A 20507-nucleotide genomic window follows, 5' to 3' on the forward strand; every position below is an offset into this window, starting at 1 on the left:
TCAGATCAAAGTGAGGACCCTGTCATTGGACCCCTGAGGAAAGGGAGAGGTGATCCATAGTGGGGGGGAGAGTCAGGGAGTCATGGCTGCTGCTGGGTGGAAGAAAGGGCTTGTAAGTGATGGACTGGAGTGTTCAGCTGAGGGGTGTCCGAGCCCAGTTGGGGGTGCAACCTGGTTTCTCCTTGTCAGAGGTAGAACACAAGAGGTCCCATGGAGGCAGCCTCCAGCCAAGGACATCCCAGGACTGCCAGCGGCCACGGGAGGCTGAGAGCCAGGCAGAAAGGACCCTCTGCAGAGCCTTCAGAGCAAACAGAGCTAGGCCCCCCTTTAGATGCTGGACTCCTAGGGCTCTGGGGCCAGAAGTTTCTGTGGCTTTCAGCAACAGTGTGTAGGATGGTGTTTCAGCTGCCTTCAGAATCTTGTACACCACCTTCCTCCTTTCCTCCCCATCTCTCCTGCCTCCTCGTGTTCCATCCTCGGCACAACCAGGGAACCCCTCTCTGTGTGCATGTGCGGTGACTGCAGGGCGGCCCTCCCAGCGGCACCCACATGCATGGCACAAGAGCACACCAGGACCCGGGCACCAGTAACTTCTGGCTTTCTCGGAAAGGCCATGAACTCTGCCTGACCCTGTGCTCTGGCAAGTCTCCCACCCAGAGGCGCTGGACCACATCCTCTTTGCTGTTTCACTTTCTGATCTCAGGCCCCTGACAACCAAGTTTGTGGTTGTCCTCAACATGAAAACAAAACCAAAAACAGTTTTGTTTTGAGAGAGACAGAGGAAGTGAGGGGCTCTGAACCCTCCAGTGGACAGGCCACCAGCCAGGCTGCTGTGGGTTCAGCAGGTCCTGAGACCTACTCTGCGTGACAGCAGCTCCAGGCCCACCGGCTGGAAGGAGGAGTCGGACAAAATCCCGAAGACACGGACCACAGCGGGGTGCTCACCAGGGGGAAGGGGGGGAGTGTAAAGGGTAAAGGGGTCAAATGTGTGGTGACAGAAGGAGAGCTGACTGTGGGTGGTGGGCACACAGTGCAATACACAGGTGATGTGTCAGGGAATCTTACACTGGAAATCTGTACAATGTTATTAACCAATACCACCCCAATAAATTTAATTTTATAAAAAGAATAAAGAGTTTTATCTAAAACATAGAGGAGGGCACTATCCCTTACAAAACAAGACAACATGAGCTTTCATGCATTGAAACACGCAGGAGACACCAGCCTCAGCTGACAGCACAGGGATGACCAATGTGTCCCCCTTCCCTTAGCCCAGTGACACTTGTTTTGTTCCCTGGGCTTCAGAGCCACCTGTCCTATGAGCACATCAGCGCAGGTGTCTGCCATTAACCCGTGAACTGCAGTCAGGAGGGGTGAGTGGCTCTGACCAGCCACTCTCAGGATCTGAGGCTTTGGGCACAGCCACTCCCCTCTGAGCCCAGGTGTCTTTACAGATGGAAGACAGGGGGTGTCGGATCACTAAGTCCCATGCCTCCCAGGGAGTGACATCACACGACAATGTCTGGTCCCTGCCCCATGAGGACAAGGGCCCAGACCCTCCCAGGGGTGTGAATCCTGAGCCCTGGCCCCACACCCTCACTTCTCCTCAGATGGCGGTTGGTTGTAGTGATAAACCTGAGACAACAAACAGGGTCCTCCAAGGATCCCACGTGGAGGGACCATCCTGGGGCTCTTGGCCTCAGGGCTCTGGTGTGAGGGAGCAATATCACAAGGGGCCCCTTTTCCCATGCTTTGAGTCTCCAGGGTCACCAGACTTTGTAACACAATGTCTCCTTGGAAACACAAGGAGACACCAGCACATCTCCCATTCTCTGCATGTCCAACATATGCAGCAGGTTGAAAGCCAAGGACCTAGATGAGGATGGCAATCTGGAGGACAATGGCAGCTGTCCCCAAGGCCCCTACTTCGCAATACTTCATTCAACACTACCAAAGCACAACTAGAAGGCGAGGCCAAGCAACACCAAATCCAAATATATCAGACATACACATGTATCTAGAAAATAGAGAAAATTCATACAAAATAATAACATAATGACAATAATATTAAAACAAATACAACCCAATAATAAAACGGGCAAAAGACGTTAATGAAAAGAAGAATCACAAATGACCAACAAGCACATAAGTAAATGCTCAATGAGACCAGACTTCGGGGATGTGCACTGTGAATCCCTAATAAGCTCCCACTGGAGGCCTGTCAGCCAGACTGAAGGTGCAGACACTGCCTGTGCCGAGTGCTGCGGGGCGCGTGTCCGAGACAGTGACCCGGCAGGGAAATGCATTTGGGGAATCAACAGGGTCTCTTCCAGTGAGGCAGACAAACCAACTCTCCCACCACTAGGGATTTTCTCAAGAGAAATAACAAACACAGACGTGTGTGTGAATGCCTCCTTATTAAAATATTTATAATGGCCCACACCAGAAACACCAAAACATTCCTCACTGGTGAATGAATAAACAAATTCTGGCATATTCAAACTGTTGTGGGTTAAACTCTTCCCCCAAAAAGGTATGTTGAAGCTTTAACACCTGAACCTTCAGCGTGTGTTCTCTCCCCCTTTTACTGAATGTACTGGAGTGTCAGATGTGCCCTCATTTGAAAATAGGCCCTTTGGAATAGTAAGTAGTTAAGATGAGGTCGTACTGGAGCTGGCTGGTCCCTTATCTGATATGACCGGTGTCCCACGAGAAGAGGAGAATGCCACGTGACAACGGAGGCAGAGACCTGAGTGATGGGTGTGGAGTCAGTGAGCCCCGAGGGTTCCCGGCAACACCAGGAGCCACAACAAATAAAGAAGCTGAGAACAGATTGTCTTCCAGCGCCACAGTGAGAGTGTGGGCCTGGGGACACCTCGGTTCAGGACTTGGTGCCTCCAGAACGGTCAGACAATAGGGTTCTATCAATTTAAGTCACCCAGCTGGTGGTTTATTGTTACAGCAGTCCTAGGAATCTGACACCCACAGTGTGGAGTCTAGTCAGCAATGACAAAGAACAAAAACTACACATGCCACAGCATGGGTGAACCTTAAAAGAAATGCTAAGTGAAAGGCATCAACTATGAGTGACCATGTCTTCTAGATTACAATACTTTAAAATTCTAGGAAAGGCAAAACTATAGACACAGAAAGTGTTTTTCACAGAAATAGAACAAAAAATCCTAACCCTGGTATGGAACCACAAATGCCCCCACATAGCCAAAGCAATCTGGAGAAAGAACAGAGCTGGAGGGATCATGACCCCTGATTTCAAGCTGTATTACAAAACTATGATAACTAAAGCAGTGTGGCATTGGCATAGAAACAGATACACAGATCATTGGGAGAAAAGATCCCAGAAATAAACCCACTCACATATGTTTAATTCATTAACAACAAAAAAGCCAGGAACACACCATGGGAAAACAACAGACTCTTATACCACAAACAAAAATTAACTCGAAATGGAGTAAGACTTGAAGAACATGAGACCTGAGTCTGAAACCCTTAGAAGAAAACTTGGGCTATAAGCTCCTAGGCCCAGGTTTGGTGATGATTTTTTGAATCTGACACCAAAAGCAAAAGCAAATAAACAAGTGGGACCCCATCTAACTACAAAGCTTCTGCAGAGCAAAAGAAACCATCAATAAAATGAAAAGACAACCGTCTGATGGGAGAAGACACTTACAAAATTACTGAGCTGATCAGAGGTTAATATCCCAACTATGCAAAGAACTCACAGGACTCATTTCCAAAAAAATTCGATCTGAGTTTGCGAACCGCTAGAAGCAGGGGCAGTCCGGTTGGGCCAGCAGAGGTTTCCCTGGTTTTGCTCCCCAGCAGCGGGATGGGGAATCCTCCCTGCAGCCGCTCCTCAGCAGCCACTGCTTCACCAGAGAAAAAGCGGGAAATCAGCCCAGCGCCCCCGCCCACGGCAGCCACACCGCGCCGCTCAGGGTGCAGCAGTGCCAGTTTCTGGGCCTCTCTCAGCTGCTGTGGTGCCCGGGGCCCAGGGCCTCAGTGGTGCTCCTGGTGTCCCTCACCCAGCCCTGAAGATCCCAGGCAGGCAAAGGAAGAGTCAGAGGGACCACAAACTTTCGGCCAATTAACTTTACTCCGATAACAGCCTGAATGTAAGAGAGGAACCAACGTCTAATAACAAGATGGAAACTTGCAACATCCAGACCAAGCGCCAGACGCCAAACACGTGAACTGGAGAGCGGTGCCCAGTAGCAGCTGCCTCTGCACCGAGGTCCCAGGCGGTGCTCTGCCGCAGGGCTGCAAGGATGGTTTTACAGTCCTTCCCGAGTTTGCTGAGGAGCAGCTGCAGGTAGGCCTCGTCCTCATCTGCTTCTACGAGAACCGAGGTGACCGAGCTGCTCTGCTCCGTCCCTTCAGCCTTGTGGGCTTCCAGGTGCGAGACCGGGCATCCCCTTGTCCCCAGGAGACCCGACACTTGCTTTGTGGTTCTCTCTCACGTCAATGTTTCTATCTGTCCCTTCCCCTCTCCTTCCCTTTCTGTCTAAAAGCAATGAAAATATGTTCTCAGCTGAGGATTTAAAACAATTAAAGGAAGAAGTACCATATGATCCAGTGATCCCACCACTGGATCCTTAGCTGCAGAAAACAAAAACACGAACTTGGAAAGATGCCTGCACTTCCATGTTCATTGCAGCCTTATTTATAATGGCCAAGACGTGGAAACCACCTTCGTGTCCATGCAGGAGGAATGGGTAAAGAAACTCTGATATATGCGGAACCGTGTTCAGCCATCAAAAAAAAAAAATCTTGCCATTTGCAACAACAAGGATGGACCTCAAGGGCAACTTCTGAGAAAACGGCAGGACAGAGAAACACAAACTTTGTGTGATCTCTGATATGTGGAATCTAAAACAAACAAACACACAAAAAAGACAGCCTCATAAGTTCAAGGAATGGACTGCTGGTCCTGAGTGTGGGTAGAAAGAAAAGGCTGAAGGGGATCAAAAGATAAAAATTTAAATAAATTAAAACATAAAATAAAGTGAATACACAGCACAACATGTATACATATATGCACAGTAATGGGAAATATGAAAACTTGTTAAACATATGTCTACAAAATAAACCATTAAATCTGTGAAAGAAAGTACTGAGTTTTATGTAAATTAAAATACGAGAGGGCTGGGAAGGGGCAGGTGTCCCGGCACCACTGGCTGTACCCGGAGACTCGGCTGTGGTGGCCTGACTGTAAGGAAGGCAGCAAGCTGTCACACAGGCTCGCGTTCGCTGCCCTTTTCCAATGTGAATTTGTGTCTGTTCCTGTCCACAGATGGGGTCTTTCTTTTGCACCTATTTTACTTATGCCTCACCCCAGGATGTATTTATTGGTTTTAGAGAGAGAGGAAGGGGGGAGAGAGAGAGAGACCTCAATGTGAGAGAGAAACGTCCATCACGCACCACCAAAACCCTCTGGTGGTCGAGCTGCTGCTCCAACCGGCTGAGCTACTGGCCCAGCTATTTCTGCACCTCTTCCAGCTCAGAACCTCAAAGGCTTTGCAGTTGTGGTATCAACAATTTTCAATCTCATAAACATTTCCTGTTTTTTGACAATTTGACACTTTCTATATAGGCCTCATCTTCTCGTGCATATAAACAGGTCTGCACCACTGCAGTGGAAATTACATGGTGAAGAGACCACACAACTATCTTCACACCCATCACACCCCAGTCCCAGGAAGCCTGAGGTCGACCACCACTGTCAGCCCATCTCTCAGGGTCTTCTCCCAGACTCAGGAGTCTGAGCCTCAAGGATGAGAGGTCTCAACCCATCTCTGGAAGGCAGACAGAGATGAGGATGAACTGGGGTGACCATCCAGTCACCCCATCCCAGAGAGGCTGAGGCTGAGGCTGAGGTGACCACAGGGGCAAACCTGAGCACCCCAGTGAGGTCGGCCCCTGAAATGTCGCTGCAGTGCTTTGAGGAGCCTGGGCTGATGGTGGGAGTGAGGCAAAGGTGGGAAATGAGAGAGCATTTCCATGGCAATATTCAGTATTTGGGTGATAGTGGTGGATCCCAAAGGCCCTTATCAAATGACCCAAGTCTTGCCCAGAAAGCCAGGCACAATGTCTGGCCATCGTCCCTGTGCAGTGGGCGATGGCGGGGTCATCCTGGAAGAAGGAAGTCGGGCAAGTGACTTGGGGCGTCCTTGGGTGCTGCTGCTGATTGTGTGATGTGGGTTTTGAGTCCAGTCTTTCAGGAGGGTCTCAGTTCCTCATTCAGAAATTACAGGACTCAGGTGCAGAGCCAAAGGGGTCTACACCACTGGGAGCCACGAGGGAATAGAGAGAAGGGGGTTTGGGGAAAAGTCTCTGTGACCACACAGCCTCCCTGGTGTTTTCATATGGTCCCTTGCCAGCTGGAACGTGCCCAGGGTCTGACAGGTGCAGATGCTCCCAGGGAGCAGACCCAATTCCCCTCCCAAACTTTCTGTCTCCCCCACCCCAGGCCCAGAAGGAGGCACCTGTGTGAGATTCACCCAGCGGACAGATGCCACAGGCTCTGGAACTGGTTTCCAGTGGGAGAAAGACTGTCAAAGGTCTCATGGTGGACACGACGTTCTAGTTGCCTGTTGCATCGCCATTAAATATTGATTTTTATTACATATTTTGATTCATTAGATTGAGAAATTTAATTAGTTAATCCTTAAACATTCAGGGAGGCACTATGAGGACCAGAAGCAGCAGGAAGTAGGGGACAATAGGGTGGCTGCCCTTGGAGGGAAGCAGCAAGATTTGGAAATGAGGGTATTCATGACCTGTCATTGGTCCAGAGCATTGGACCAATTATTGGTGCTAATGACTCCGTCACCATGAAGATCCCAGGTAACAGTTTCCTGACTTCCAGCAGAGACACAGAGCAGGACCAGCTTTGAAATTCACAGGGTCTGGCACAAAAGGAAAAAGTCAGACCCTTTGTTCAAAAATCATGAACAATTTCAAGATGCTTTGACAGAGCACTGACCCACATGAGGGGCCCCTCTCAGCACAGGGCCCTGGGCAGCCCCACAGGTCACTCCCCAGGTGGCTGACCCTGACCCTGCTGCACGGGTGTGACTCAGCAGCACAGCCAGGACCTCATCTCCTGCTCAACCTGTCCCCCCGTGGCCCAGTCTCAGGTCACTCTGCACAGTCCTTGAGTGAACCCTGTCTTGCCAGAAGCTACCTTGTATGTTTTCCTGGTGACCTCCTTGCTTCTGAAGGGTGTGATGCTCAGGTGCACAGTTCAGTTCCCCAAAGGTAGAGAGAGGGAAGAGGTTGAGAGAATCCACAGATGCTACAGGGATGGGATGTGGGTCTTGGATGGGAACAGCCTTGAGGCCATTTTCCTCGGAAGAGTCCCTGGAACACCGCAATCCCGCCATAACTGTGACACAGGAGAGAGAGTGCCTAGGAGACTGTGACAGAAGGAGGGTCATCTCACCTCCCTCCTGACTGTTCACGTGGCCAGGCTCCTTGTCACAAGAGGCTCCTGTCCACTTCCAGCTCTGCCGTGAGCCACCTGTCCCCCTGCTGCTGGTCCCCACCTTTGACTCCGGAAGCTGCTCCTCCCACTCCCTGGATGCTATTTCTTCCACACCGTCAGAAGGAAGGACATGAATGTGGGGAAAGCCACAGCTTCCTTCTGCACAGTCGCCTTTATTCTATTTCCCCTTTTACTATTTACATGACATGCACACACAGTGGATGTATATAAATTTTCAAAGGTTGGGTTATGAAAAAACATTTCTTGACGTTTTATCAGGGCCCACCTTGTGGAACTCAGGACATTTTCTGCTGCTGTGATCTAGATGAATTCAAAGCTCAAACCTACTACAGCATCACAGAAATAACAACAGGAGGTAAAAGGAACGGTCCCTCACACTGTCCTGACTCCTCCACGAATGAACAGTCAGCCTTGGTGTGTGGGTGCCCTGTTGCTGCATCACAAAGTACCGACAACCCAGCAGCCCAGGAGAAAACGAATTTATTCTCTTACAGCCCTGAAGGCCAGGAGCCTCAAATTAGTCTTACAAAGATAAAACGAAGGTGTCATCGGGGCTGGTCTCTCTGGAGGCTCCAGGGGAGAATCCCTCTCACCTCTCCCCCTTCTAACAGCTGCCAGAATTCCTTGGCTTGTGACCACGTCACTCCAGTCTGGGCTGCCGTCACCACATGGCTTCTTCCTCCTTAGATCGTCCTGCCTCCTCCTCTCAGGGCCTTTGTGGTTCCGTGTGGGACCCACTCAGAGAGCCCAGGACAATCTCCCTTGTCACCCCACCATGAATGATCCTCATCTGCAAAGACCTTTTAGCAATAAGGTGACATTCACAGGCTCTGGGGATGGGACACGGCTTTCACAGGGGAGGGCAAGTGAACCTCTCTGCAGCTCCCACTGCAGATGGGAAAATGAGGTACTTACTAGAGAGCACACTGACAGTGGTGGGAGGTCATGGGAGAGCTGAGTGGGGGTTGGGGGTGGGATTGAAGGGAAAAGAAAGGAAAAACTCAGGAACACAGACACAGAGTGGTGATTGCCCAGGGGAGGTGAGGGGTGGTGGAGGAGAGCACAGGGCGTTAAATGGTGATGGGCAGACACCTGACGTGGGTGGTGACCACACAATACAGGGTGCAGATGGTGAGATGTGGGATTATACACCTGATACCTGCATTGTTGTGGTTCCCAAGGTCACCGCCAATAAACTCAATGAAGGGGGCAGGGATAATAATAAAATACATAATATGGAGCATTTTCCTTCATTGGGTTGGAGTCAGAACCAGGAAGTGGACACTGGTGTAAAACCTTACTTGCCCTCTCACTGTGGCTGTGGGCTTGGGGATGGACAGGCTGGGTTGGGGGCATGGGGAGAATGCAGAAGCACAAGGGAGCAAAGGCAGAGGTGGCCTCGGAGGGACTGTGCTGGGCACTGGAATGTTAAACACCAGATCTCAGATCAAGGTGAGGACCCTGTCGTTGGACACCAGAGGACAGGGGGTGGTGTTCCAGAGTCAGGGAGAGTCAGGGAGTCCTGTCTGCTGCTGGAAGGAAGGAAGAGCTTGTAAACAATGAACTGGAGTGTTGATCTGAGGGGTGTCTGAGCTCAGCTGTGTGGGGTGCAGGCTGGTTTCTCCTTGTCAAGTGTGAAGGCAAGACATACAATCGATGGAGCCTCCAGCCAAGGACTTCCCAGGACTGCCACCTGCCCCCAAGAAGCTGGGCACCAACCAGGAGTGACCCTCTAAGGATCCTTCAGGGTGAGTGGGGCTTGGCCGATCTTTTCATGCAGGACTCCTAGGCCTGTGGGACCACAGATTTCTGCAGCTCACAGGGACACAGTGTGTGGGACAGTGTTTCAACTGCCCTCAGAATCTCATAGGACACCTTCCTCCTTTCCTCCCCGTCTCTCCTGCCTCCTCCTGTTCCCTCCTCGGCACAACCAGGGACCCCCAATCTGTGTGCGTGTCGGGGTGACTCAAGGGTTGGCCCTCTCAGCGGCAACCCCCACACCTGGTCCAGGAGGACCTGGGGGGCCTGGGGACCAAGAACTGCTGGCTTTCTCAGAAAGGACTTGAACTCTGCCTGACCCTGTGCTCACTGCCCAAGCTTCTCCCACCACATCCTCTTTACTCTTTTGCTTTCTGATCTCAGGCCCCTTACAGAGGAAGTTCATGGTTGTCCTCAGTTTATACAACATGAAAACAAAACCAAACTGTTTTCTCTTGAGAGACACAGAGGAAGTGAGTGGTTCTTTAACTCTTCACTGGACTTCAGTGGACGGGCCACCAGCCAGCCTGCTGTGGGCTCAGCAGGTCCTGAGAACCCTGTGCATGACAGCAGCTCCAGGCCCACCAGCTGGAAGGAGGAGTTGGACCAAATCCCAGACACAGACCACAGTGGGGATGCTCACTGGGGGGACACGGGGGGATGTAAAGGGTAAAGGGGGGTCAAAGTGTGTGGTGACAGAAGGAGAGCTGACTGAGGGTGGCGGGCACACAGTGCAATACACAGATGATGTGTCAGAATCGTACACTGGAAATCTCTATAATGTTATCAAACAATGTCACCCCAATAAGTTTAATTTTATAGATCAATAAAGAGTTTTTATCTAAAACATAGAGGAGGGAATTTTCCCTTACAAAATAAGACAACATGAGCTTTCATGCATTGAAACACTCAGGAGGCACCAGCCTCGGCTGACAGCACAGGATGCCCAGTGTCTGACAATGTGTCCCCTCCCTTAGCCCAGTGACACTGCTTTGTTCCCTGGTATTCAGAGCCACCTGTCCTATGAGCACATCAGTGCAGGTGTCTGCCATCAACCCGTGAACTGCAGTCAGGAGAGGTGAGTGGCTCTGACCAGCCACTCTCAGGATCTGAGGCTTTGGGCACAGCCACACCCCTCTGAGCCCAGGTGTCTTTACAGATGGAAGACAGGGGGTGTCAGATCACTAAGTCCCATGCCTCCCAGGGAGTGACATCACATGACACTGTCTGGTCCCTGCCCCATGAGGACGAGGGCCCAGACCCTCCCAGGGGTGTGAATCCTGAGCCCTGGCCCCACACCCTCACTTCTTCTCAGATGGCGGTTGGTTGTAGTGATAAACCTGAGACAACAAACAGGGTCCTCCAAGGATCCCACGTGGAGGGACCCGTCCGGGGACTCTTGGCCTCAGGGCTCTGGTGTGAGGGAGCAATATCACAAGGGGCCCTCTTCTCCCATGCTGTGAGTCCTCAGGGTCATCAGTGGAAGGGAAAGTTACAGTGACAGGTGTCAGTCACTGTCCATTCACCACTTGGCACCAGCTCCCAACAAAGTAAGAAGCAGGGATGCAGGTGAGCTTTCCCTGGTTCCTGCCACTCTCAGCCGAGTCTCAGGTGCCTGCCTGCTCTCATCAGCCAAGGCTGGTCCATCCCCTCCCACCAGAACCCACACGTCTGTGTGCACCCGCCCTGAATCTTCGCCATCCCGAGATACCAGGGGCAGAGGGAGAGGCTGCTTAGAACAGGCACCAGGCGAGAATCCAGAGGCGGCCCGATCCATCTGGTAGCATCAGGCACTTGCCCTCTTTCTGGGATTTTCAGTTTGGTTTGCACAATTTCTGATGTTATCTACATTTCTTTCCATTTATTTTGACACCTTTGTTCCTTCAATCCCAGCCTACCATAAACAGATGTTATTTTCCTGTATTTTTATGTATTGATTTGAGCAGGGGAGAAACATCGTCCTATTGTTCCACTTCCTGGTGCATCACTGGTTGAGTCCTGCATGTGCCCTGACCTGGGATCTCACCCCCAACCTGGGCGTATCTTGGTGATGCTCTGAACAACTGAGCTACCCAGCCAGGCCCAAAGAGAATTTCTTAAGTGCTTTATCACTGATGATAAATGCTATAAATACAAACGTATCAAGGAACAAAGGGACAATTTTAATGTATATCTCAGGACACAGCACAAAAAGGGTTTTTTTTCCTTTCTCATAACCCCCTCAATTTCAGAGAAACGAGCTACAGGGTGGTTTCTTGAGAATTCACTTGAGCACAGGAAAGCGTCTGACCTGCCTCAGCCGCAGCCCTTTCCTGCCTCACGTCCTCCCGATGCTGTTTGACTCGTCACTTAGAGTTGTGGTCACAGCACAGGCCAGAGAGCTCGGTGACACAGCTCATGCCCTATATTTGTACCTGTGCTGTGTGTTCAGTCAAGTGAGAGGAGACTGGCTGGGCCAAGAAGAGCCCTCCACACTGACATCACACTGACGTGTGCTCTGGACTCACCCGGGACCCTCCCAGGTTGCAGCTGCCTGAGGATGCACTGTGAGAGTTTTCCCAGGTGTCTCCCACCCGCACCGGGTCCTCCTGGGGACTGGGAATGACCTTGGGCACAACCCTTGAGCACTTGAACTCTGACAGGGAGCCCGACAAGTGCCCCTCTCCCCCAGGTTGGAGCAGGTGCTCCCAGACGTGGCTCACGTTCATCCTCCAATAACGAAGCTCTCAGAGCTGAGTGGTGAGTGAGCAGCTGAACAGCCTCACTGTTTTCTAATGTTGATGGTCATGAAGCAGCATCACTTGAAAATCAGAACAGAGGACTTGTGTCCGAGCTGTGCACAACCACAGAGGACTCTGTGGAAACACAAGGAGACACCAGCATGTCTCCAATCCTCTGCAGGTGCAACGTCTGCAGCAGGTAGAAAGCCAAGGGCTCCAGATGAGGATGGCAACCTGGAGGACAATGGCAGCTGTCCCCAAGGTCCCCAATTCCCAATACTTCATTCAACACCATGACAGCACAACTAGAAGGGGAAGCCAAGAGACACCAAATCCCTGTGATCAGCGGGAAGGACGGGGAGGGAGCCTGCTCGCTGCCACGTTTAGTCTGAAACCACTGACGGGGCTTCCTCTGCCAGCTGGCACCTGAGGCACCCTGCAGACTCCTTACCGGTGAGACAACCACAGCTGGGGAACTTTTTCAGTTAAAGTCTCTAAAAGTTTCTCTAAGTTTATACAGTTAATGAAAAATTGTTATTTTTTTTAATTTCCTGAACCTCATTAAGAGGAGTAATAGTCTGCGTGCTACCTGAGCCATGACTTCCTTCCTCTCTCCCCAGCGCACCTTTAGCTCAGCTGGAGGGAAACTCCATTCTGGGCAGATGTGGCTGAGCAGACGGGGTCCCCTCTCCCTGAGTTCCTGTAGAGCTTGGTCCCTCACCAACCAGGGCAGGGGCAGCATGTCTCACCCCTCCCAATCTGAGCTGCAGGACAAGTCCAGTGAGTGCAGCCAGGAGCTCTCTGCTGCTCTACTCATAGCTCACAGGCTCCAGCCCAGGCCCAGCAGGCTAAGAATGAGGGGACCCCAGCTGCTCACACTCCAGCTCCCATGTTGGATGGAGGGTCTGTGCTGGGAGGGGCGAGGTGATAGGCCAGAGGCTGCCATTCTCTGCACCAGGCCCCAAGCTGTGCCTCAGGCAGCTCTGCCTGGGAGATTTTGTCAAGAGGAAAACAAGCCCATCCTTATAGAGAACTCCAAGGTAATCCTCAAAGGAAACACCTTTATTGGAGCAGAGTGGGAAGTTCAAAGCACACTCTTGAAAACAGGGAAGATGTTCATGGCAAGTGACTCTGAGGACACTGGTAACCCATGAGAGCTACAGGAGACACCACAGGCCAGCGAGTGTCGCGCAGACCACCAGGAAAAGAGATGGGAACAAAGGGCCCTTCTCGGTCAGAGAAAACCTGAAAGACTGGCAAAGCACCCCTGGGAAGGAAACCATGTTTAATTGAATCAGACTGCAGAGTCATTTACACCCAGAGGCCTGTTGTCTGAAGCCAGGGTCAGACCGGACGGCCATTGTCGGCCAAGCAGCTGGGTGTTAAACCGAGAGACAGAGACTGACCGAGAGATTAAGGGAGAGACTGTGTGAGGGAGCGACAGCCAGAACCATTGCCATCCCAGGTGGCGTCCCCCAGGCTGCCCCTGCTGAGGAGCCACATCAGAGGAGTCACATTGCAGGGGACACAGATGTCCCCAGAAGAGTCTAGCCAAGTCGCTAAACAACATATAAATGACAGCAAACTGAGCCTTAGAAAAGCAGAGGAAAGTCACTATTCAGAGTTGTGCACATTACTTAAAATATCCAGTTCCTAATGAAAACTGCAAAACATACAGAGAAACAAAGAAGTGTGACCCACATGAAAAAAACTCAGGCAACAGCAACTCCTTGTGAGAGGCCTAGATATTGGATTGGAAGGCAGGGCTTCAGAAAAGCAATTATAAATATGTTTAAAGAACTGACGAAAATCATGCCTAAACAAGTAAAGGAAGCTATGATGACAACATCTCATTAAATAGACAATGTCCATAAAGAGATGGAAATTAATTTCTAAGGACAAAACACAAATTTGTCAGGTGAAAAGTATAATTGAAGTGAAGACTTTTACTAGAGGGGTTCAATGGCAGGTTTGAACCAGCACAAGAAAGAATCAATGAATGGTGAAAAATCACAGAGGTCAAGGGGAAATAGACAATTCAACAATGATAGTTGTAGATTTTAACACCCCACTTTCAATAACTCATAGAGCAACTAATCAGAGGGTCAACAAAGACATGATGTCACCGACCAGGTCCGACACAAGAACACTCTGCCCACAACAGCAGAGCATACATCCTTCCCAGGTGCACAGGGAACGCTCCCCCAAACAGACCAGGTGTGAGGCCACAAAATGAGCCTCAGCAAATGGAAGGGGCTCAAGATCACACAGAGTCCATTCTCCAGCCAAAATGAAGTAAAGTTAGCAATCAATAACAGAAAAAAAATGGGAGGAATTCAATAATAAATAGATTTCTAACAACATAATTCTAAATAACCAATGAATCAAAGGAGATATCAAAAAGGAAATTATAGATATTTGAGATGAGTAAAAATGAAAGAGCAACATAGCAAACCCTATGAGGGGCAGCTAAAAGAATACTTAGAGGAAAATTTATAGATGGAAATTCACATGGAGCTACACTGAATAGAGAACAATGATCTCCAACCAATGACCTACTCTTCCACATTAAAGAGTGATTGAGGCAGCAGTCTATACCTAAAACAGTCACAAGAACAATATAGTAAAGAGTATCATGGAAGTTAATGGACTAGAGAATAGAAAAACACTACAGAAAACCAGCAGAATCAAAGCTAGGTCCTTTGGAAATATCAACAAATTGACAGATCTTCAGCTAGTATGACTAAAAACAGATAGAGAATTACTAAATCAGAAATAAAAAAGGTCTGAACATATGACCTGAAACTATAAACCTCCTAAGAGAAAACAAGGGGTATAAGCTCCTTGACATCAGTCTTGGTCATCATTGTTTGGATCTGACCCCAAAAGCAAGGAAACAGAAGCAAAAATAAGTAAGTGGGACAACATCAAATTAATAAGCTTCTGCAGAGCAAAGGAAGCCACTCTCACAATGAAAAGGCAATCTACAGAACGGCAGAAAACATTTGCCAGTCATGTATCTGACCCGGGATTAACATGCAAAATATATGGGGAACCACTATACCTCAGTAGCAGAAACCAAACAATCCCTTTTTTAAAAATGGGGCAGACAGACTGAATAGACATCTTTTCAAAAAAGACATGTAAATGGCCAACAGAACATGGTGCTTGAGATCACTAACAATCAGGGAAATGCGAATCAAAACCACAATAAGACAGCACCTCACTCCTGTTAGAATGCCTACTGTCAAAAACACAAGAAATAACAAGTGTTGGTGAGGACGTTGGGGGGAAGGGAACCCTTGCACACTGTCAGTGGGAATGGAAAGTGGGGCAGCCACTCTGGAAAACAGCACGGAGAGTCACCAAACAACTGAGAACGGCACCACCACCTGGTCCACACGGACGCCATCCACAGGGAGCGAGCACAGGACCCCACAGAGGCCTCAGCACCTCCCTGCTCACTGCAGCGCTACTCACAGCAGCCAAGTGTGGGAGCCACCTAAGGTCCTGTGTAGGGTCCCATGGACAAAGGTCACGTGAGAGTTACGAGGGACAGAGTGTGCAGGAGGGGGCAGAAGTGGGTTTAGGGTGGTGAGTACAGAAACAGTATTTAATGAATAATGATACAGGATTAACCTCTATTTTGTGTACTCACAAAAAAGTAAACCTACTTTTGCCCACCCGTGTATGCGTGTGTGATCAGCCATGAGAATCGGAAGGACATCTTTCCACTTGCAGACAGACCTGGAGGGCATTTGCTAAGTGAAATTACTCAGACACGGTAATAAACACTGTTTGGTATCACTTTCAATGCGGGATTTTAAAAACCCAAACTCTCAGAGACGAGAGCAGTCTGGCTGCTAGCAGGGGCAGGCAGGTGGGGAATGGGGGGACAGTGGTCACACTGCATAATGGTCACTTAGCGATGAGTTAGTTCTGGGGATGAAATGCACTGCACAGTGACTGGAGTTAATGACACTGTGTTCTGTCCCTGAAAGTTGCTAAGAGAGCAGATCTTCAGTGTTGTCACCACAGAACAGAAACAGGAGTCATGGGAAGTGGTGCAGGTGGTAGCACCCCAACGATCACTATGGTGGTGATCGTCCTTGCCGACAGGTAAATGCATCAAACCAGCACGCTCTGTACTTTAAACTTCCACAACGTTACATGTCAATCACATCTCAGTAGAGCTGGGGGGAGTGGAGGGGACAGTAGGTGGGTTCAGTGGGTGTTGGGTTCTTCATTATCAATGACGAGCTGGCAATAATGGGCCAAAATCAGACTCCAGCCCATGAGCTTCAGATGAAGTCAAAGCCCTCACCATCTATGGGCAATGTCACCTCCAGGGAGTCTCAGTGAGTCAGACCCTGTCACATCTTGTCCCTGACCTGCCCAGGCCCAGGCCCCGCACCCCCATAACCCCGGGGCAGCCTTCCTCCCTCTACACCAAACCTGTCTGCTTCCTCACCTTCCTCAGGTCTCCTGGCCCCCTGGCGGGACACACTCAGGGCTGGTGGGGATGCCAGCTGCTGTTTGGGCTATGGGCTTGGGTGCTGCCCCGGAAGAAGTGCGAGGTCCTCATGCTGGGCGCTGTGTTCCTCCTGTTCTGCCGGCTGCTCACCAGACAAGGGCCTGAGCCCCAAGTCCACCCTGAGTGACAGGCTGTAAACAGGACCTTGTCCCACCAGCTGACAGTCATACTCATCTCTGGTGTCTGTCCCTCCAGGGTCTGCAGGCTTTGCTTGCATCCCTCACCTGGCAGTAATCTACCAACGACAAAGTCCTACCAGGGCCCATTGCCCGCCTCCCCTCAAACCCTGCTCCTGTGACCTGGCCTCTCTGGGCTCCTTTCCTACTTAAGCCAAGTAACTGTCGTTGGTTTTCCTGGTTTCCACTGACCTCAAGCTGCTGTCACATGTTATTGAATCCTCCCCCATCTCCCCACCAGACCAGGGTCAGGGCCCACACAAACCCTCAGCCCATTCCCATTTGTTTCAGTTGACCATGAACTGAGTGAATAAATGCACTGGACGTTCACATCGTGTTGTCCGACATCAGTATTTGTAGATGTCAGTTCATCTGCCTGACACTCACATTGAACAAGGGCACTGCTCTGTCGTCCCCGCCCCCACCTGCAAAACCACACTCACACCCAAGTGCAGAAAGACACACACACCCACTAGGGTGTGTGCCCACAGGAAGAGAGACCCTGAAGAACTGTCCCTCTGTCACTGCAGGGGACATCTCCCCGGGGGAGTCTGTGTCACTATCAGACCCCTTAGCAGCCTGAATGCAGAGGCTGCTGAAGCCCAAGGGAACTTGAACTACAGACTCAAGTCCCTGGGAGCCACAGAGACCCTGAGGAGAGTCTGCTTCCCCAGAGGGCTTTTCTCACTGCCTGGCACACTCATAGGGTGGGGTATGCTTTCTAACTCCGGAGTAAAGCCAAAAGAATTAAGAGGGTTGGAGATTTTTATTTCAACCTCCTAATAAAGGACAGACAGGCCTTGGTGGCCTGAGCACTGGTGACACCAAGGTAGGCAAATCATCTGCCGCTCTGTGCCATGCAGATCCGGGAGGGTCAGCTCCAGGCCCAGGTAAAATGAGCCAGGTTAGCCAGCTCATCTCTGCACCCACGCTTGCTCTGCCCCCAGGGTCTCCACCCTCACACACAAACTAAAGCTCACCCTGGATCCTGCTGGGTCCCTATGGTGTCCTCTGCCTGGTGCTTCAGAGACAGGGAGTCCCAGGTCACTGATGCCCTCACATCACTGAAGGGACAAGTCAAAGGGCAAATAATTTAGAACAGCTGAGCACGAAGTGGAGCCAGAGTCCCACATGCCCCACCTGGAGCCACAGCAAACACGAACGGGAACCCAACACCAAGGCCGAGACTCGGCACTTCCTCTGCTGCCACCATCACTCTGCTTCCAGGGTCCTGCACAGATCCCCTCGGGGGCCCTGATGGGGAATCTGGATTCTGGATTCTTTGTCCACTTTCCAATATCCTTTCAAAGGAACAAACAGGAAAAGGCTACCATTATCCCTTTGCTGAGATGGGAGATGGTCAGTGGTAAACAAATGAGAAAGAAAAGCAAAGTGTCCAGTGGGAGCAATGAAACACATGATTCTCGCCCTTTGGTTGGGGAGGGATGGAGCCCAGAGGTCCCCCAGGGACAGCGATGGAGCTGCTGGGATGTAGGGAGGAGCCCCCAGGGGTTCCAGGGAGCAGACACACCCCACCACGGCTGCAACCCAGGCACCCGAGGGAACAGAGTGTTTGCTGATAAAAAGACAGAGATTAGCGGAGTAGGTTGAAACTCATGCCCCAAACATAGGCTGCTTTCAGAAAAAGCCCTTGAAATATTATGGTAGAAACAGGCTGAACATCAAAAAATGGGAAAAAAAAGTGGTGCAAAAATTAGTCAGACAAAAGGAAGAAGAAACAGCTGTATTGATAGCAAATGAATTAGACTTCAAAACAAAGGAAATTACCAGATGCAAAAAGCTGAACATTGTAAAATGCTAAAAAGGCCCCTCTACCCAGAAGACAAAGAATCCTCAGTGTTTCCTCCAAAACCAGAGAAGCACAATGTGTGCGCAGAAACTGAAACCGAAAGGAGATCAGACAAACTCACGATCCTTGGTTAGACACTTCACTGCTCTGTCCCCACAATCGACGGAACAGCCACCTGGAAAACGAGCCGGGGTCCAGAAGGGTCCCTCACACCGTCACTCAACAGGGCTAACTGGTGTTTGTGGAAGCTGGAATTTACAGAAGACACATTTTTTTCAGGTGCACAAGGAACATGTGCCAGGATAGGCCCTGTCCTGGGCCTTAACACAAACCTCACCACATTTAGAAGAACTGAAATGCAGTGGGACGTGTCCTCGGACCACAGCCGCATCCAGGAGGACTCAGGAGCCGCTCCTTCACCGGCCGTCGGCGGTCAGCAGAGCCGGGGCTCCCCGCACATCCTCAGAACCTGGGAGAAGGCCTGTTGATGGCTCCCCAAGGTTGAATTCTAAGTCTGCAAAGGGACTTTTCTGAGCCCAGAAGACACTCACAACACTGTCACTGAAGGATGGAGGAGTAAGGGGAAAAGGGACATTTTCCTTTTCCTTCTACTCATCGGTGAGACCAGCCTCCCTATTGAGGAGAAGAGGTGACAATGTCCTCCACCCCACATGGGTCCCCTGGCTCCAACAACCCCTCACTCATTTTCCATTTAGAGGACAGATGCCCTTGCTCAAGTAGGCACAGCTTCAGTCTCTGCTCACCCTTGGCCAGCCCCACCCACCATGTGGGCGCACTAACCCTGGGCGCGTGATCAGTTACCCCTGGTGCAATTTAGCCTCTTCCTGAGAATCCGGAGAGCTGCATCCTGTCAGGGACAGACACCTACCAGGCGGTGCTGGGACTCAGCCTCACTGAACACTGGCCAGCCCCCCAACCCGCCTGGTTGGGTCCCTGCAACACCTCAGACAACCTCCTCCTCCGGCCACTCCCCACTGGCAGAGATGGCAGGGAGTCCGGCTTTCTCTTCAACAGCAGAGAGACTGCTCTCTCTCTCTCCGACAGAGGAGCCCCAGGGGCCAAGGAAGTGTAGATGGTGCACACCCAGCCACCCATGGCCCAGGGTCCCGACCAAACCCTAAGTCTTCAGCCCCCTCTGCCCCTCCAGGAACCTCTTGACATAAGACAGCGGGACATGTGGAAGTGAAACCAGAAGTCAGAGGTGGCTGGGGAGGAACTTAGAAAATTAGGAAACCCCATATCTCTTCCTTGTCTGTGCTCAGTTTGGGAAAACAAGGAAATAATATCCAGTACTGGGAAAGGAGTGTTGAAACTCCAACTGTAAATGTGGAGTGGTCTCTTTCCCCATTTGCTGGGCTCATCGTCCCCTTCTTAGATTTGAAAGTTCTGTTGTTTTCTGAAGCTCCGTTACCTAGGAGGCACATTCAATCTTATTGTCTTGTGGATGCACTAACCTATTTGTCATTATGAAAGGCCCTTCTCTATCCCGGGTGCAAAGATGGTATCATTTGGCTCCTCCTTTGTTTGACTTGAATACAGCCGCTGCAGGTGTCAAATGCTGAGCCTGTGCCTGGTTTCTCTTTGTGACGGTGTGTCTTTTTGGATTCTTGCCCTGTGACCTGTCTGTGTCTCTGCATGTAAAGTGGGAATTCCTTCACACAGCACACAGGTGGGCCCTGCTTTTCAAATCCAACCTGACTGTCTTATAAATGGGTCATTTAAATAACTTACACCTAATATTATTGATACGGTTGTGTTTAAATTCATTGTCTTGCTACTTGTCTGTTTTTCCCATCTGTCCTTTATTTCTCTGCCTTTCTGGGTGAATTGTAAAATTTCACTTTAGTTGATCTACTCCTTTATTAGCTGCACCTCATGTCATTTTCCCAGTGGTTGCTCCATGATTGACAGTACGCACCTTTAGCCTACATTCTACCTCCAGTGAACAGTCCATCACAGCACA

General features: G+C 50.4%; 1 pseudogene; it reads left to right on the forward strand.

Annotated features, from left to right (window-relative positions):
* The first annotated feature begins 2756 nt into the window (after window positions 1-2756).
* On the forward strand, window positions 2757-19011 carry LOC123815293 (annotated as a pseudogene).
* The last annotated feature ends 1496 nt before the right edge of the window (window positions 19012-20507 follow it).

The sequence above is a fragment of the Phyllostomus hastatus genome, unplaced genomic scaffold (genome assembly GCF_019186645.2).
Source record: "Phyllostomus hastatus isolate PE091 unplaced genomic scaffold, TTU_PhHast_1.1 phas_contig_1021, whole genome shotgun sequence".
Classification (NCBI taxonomy): domain Eukaryota; kingdom Metazoa; phylum Chordata; class Mammalia; order Chiroptera; family Phyllostomidae; genus Phyllostomus; species Phyllostomus hastatus.